The sequence below is a fragment of the Furipterus horrens genome, unplaced genomic scaffold (assembly GCF_987537825.1).
Source record: "Furipterus horrens unplaced genomic scaffold, mFurHor1.1.pri manual_scaffold_4, whole genome shotgun sequence".
Taxonomy (NCBI): domain Eukaryota; kingdom Metazoa; phylum Chordata; class Mammalia; order Chiroptera; family Furipteridae; genus Furipterus; species Furipterus horrens.
Window position 1 is genome coordinate 104,168,125 of NW_028327174.1, and position 2,609 is coordinate 104,170,733.

At 37.4% G+C, this 2,609-nt stretch overlaps 1 pseudogene; it reads left to right on the forward strand.

The window, feature by feature from the left end:
• The first annotated feature begins 842 nt into the window (after positions 1–842).
• Positions 843–1,749, forward strand: LOC150012594 (U2 small nuclear ribonucleoprotein B'' pseudogene; annotated as a pseudogene).
• Positions 1,750–2,609: the final 860 nt, after the last annotated feature.

Below are 2,609 nucleotides of genomic sequence, written 5' to 3' on the forward strand. Positions count from 1 at the left end.
GATTTAAAGCATAGGTTATGGATTTATATTTGGTGTTTAGTCCCCGGGGCACCAGTTACCAAATGTGTGACCTTTATCCAGTGACCCTCATCTCTAAATTCTCTGAAATGGGATAAGGATGGCACTTACTTCTTAGCCTTGTTTAGGGTTCAGTGAGATGATGCATGTAACACACTGGGCACGAAGCCAGGGCACTCAGTAGATGGATGTTAACAGCTGTCATCATTCTCAGTGTTGTTATTCTGGTGGCTCCTTCTGGTGAATCAGGAGGGCAGGCCCCCACTTCTGCACTTCCTCTATAGATCTGCATTCCATTCCTCTCTTCTTCAAGCAGTCATGCAAGTTTTCTGGATTTTCAGGTCATGATAGAAAGTCAACAAGAGAGTGTGCATCCCTATGCTTTCCTGTGCTACATAGGAGATAGGCAGAGATGAAGAGAGCATGCCTGGCCCCCATCCTGGGCTGTGTGCTATGGTCACCCAGGATGCTTTTGTGAAATTAGATTGGTCTCTGAGCCAGGTTTGGAGCCAAACTGCTGTGTTCTTAAAAATGACTATGAAAGTCCTTTGTCCTATTTGTGCCCATGGGATTTTAATTTATGGAGGTGACTGAGTGATGGTGCAGAGAAGCCAAGAGCACTGAAAGAAGAATTTATTACTCACAATTCTCTAGGGAGTGGACATGCTATGTCATACGGGCCACACAGGGAGCACCAGGTTTGGTCAGGAGGCAGAACAGAATGAGAGGAAAGCGTAGGCCAATGCCTTTATTGGGTTTTCTGCAGAAAAGTCAAGGCAGGACGGCGCGAGTCCTCAGGCTATTTGAACAGTTTAACAGAAAAGATGGATATCAGACCAAACCGTACAATTTATATAAACAATACAAATGACAAAATTAAAAAAGAAGAATTGAAGCGATCCCTATATGCCCTGTTTTCTCAGTTTGGCCATGTGGTAGATATTGTGGCTTTAAAGACCATGAAGATGAGAGGGCAAGCCTTTGTTATATTTAAAGAATTGGGCTCATCCAAAAATGCCTTGAGACAGTTACAAGGATTTCCATTTTATGGTAAACCAATGTGAATCCAGTATGCAAAAACAGATTCTGATATAATATCTAAAATGCGTGGCACCTTTGCTGACAAAGAAAAGAAAAAAGAAAAGAAAAAAGCCAAAACTGTGGGACAGGCAGTGATTACTGCTAATAAAAAGCCTGGTCAAGGAGCACCAAATTCAACTAATACCCAAGGAAATGCAACACCAAATCCTCTTGTCCCTGATTACCCTCCAAACTATATTTTATTCCTTAATAATTTACCAGAAGAGACTAATGAGATGATGTTATCCATGCTGTTTAATCAGTTCCCAGGTTTCAAGGAAGTACTTTTGGTACCTGGGAGACATGACATTGCGTTTGTTGAATTTGAAAATGATGGACAGGCTGGAGCTGCCAGGGATGCTTTACAAGGATTTAAGATCACACCTTCGATGCCATGAAGATCACCTATGCCAAGAAATAACATTTGGGATAGTTGTCTTTAAAGGACTTAATGTTATTTATAATGTTTGTTTTAATAACATTTGGTCAGGCCATTTTAATAGCTGGGGGTGGGAGGAAGTGAAAGTGAAATTTTTGTGTAGGTTTTTAAAAATTAGCTAGTCATTCTTTGGCCTACTAGTAGAGTATGAAATATGAAGGCCTTAATTTTGTACAATAAACTTTTATTTGTATTCTATACATAATACTTCATTTATTGGCCCACAGTCTTATCATCAAATACTTAATGCTAGTCTAGAACTCATGTGAAGATAAATAAAACTGTAATAGGACGCTTTCCTAGTATTATTTTGGAGCAGCCAATGTAGAGAAACAGTGAACCATTTTAATTAAAGCAGAGAAGAATTAGATCAAGCCCTTGATTAGATTGTGAGATTATTTTTTATGCATATGAATTGCCATGCTGCAGTTCACTTAAAAAAAAATTAAGTCGTATTAATAGTAAATATGATTGTCCTGAATTTTAGAAGAAAATGAGACCTGGGCAGGAGGTATATTTAATCTTCATATTCTTAAAATAAACAAGCACAGTATCTTGCTTGTAGTAGGCATTTCACAAATCTTTTTTGTTCAGTTTTCAATTGAATAAAGGCCATTTAGGAGTAATTGTACTTGCTGTTTTATGGGAAAACAAGAGGTAAAGGAATACTGCCTTTTAATTTCACTTTGTTCTCTTACACTCTTGAGGCAGGATTGTTCCTAAGGAATACCTGTGTGGTTAATATTGAAGCTCTTAATTGAAATACCTCCAAGGCAAAGATTTTACAATCTACAATCTTCTTAAAGACAAATAAGCTGACTTTAAAGAGATAATAATCCTGATCTTTCTCTCTTTTTATAATTCTTAAACACCAATGTTTAAATACTTTCACAGCTTATTTTCTTTAGCATTTGATTTATACCGTAGGCTATTGTTTTAGGCCCATGCTAGTAAAAACATGGATATCTATAGGAGTGGACACATTTTTTTGCATGGATAGTACATACCGAAATGACATTGATTATTTTTCATATTCCTGTTATATTTCCTTGAACAAAACTTCCTTACCACA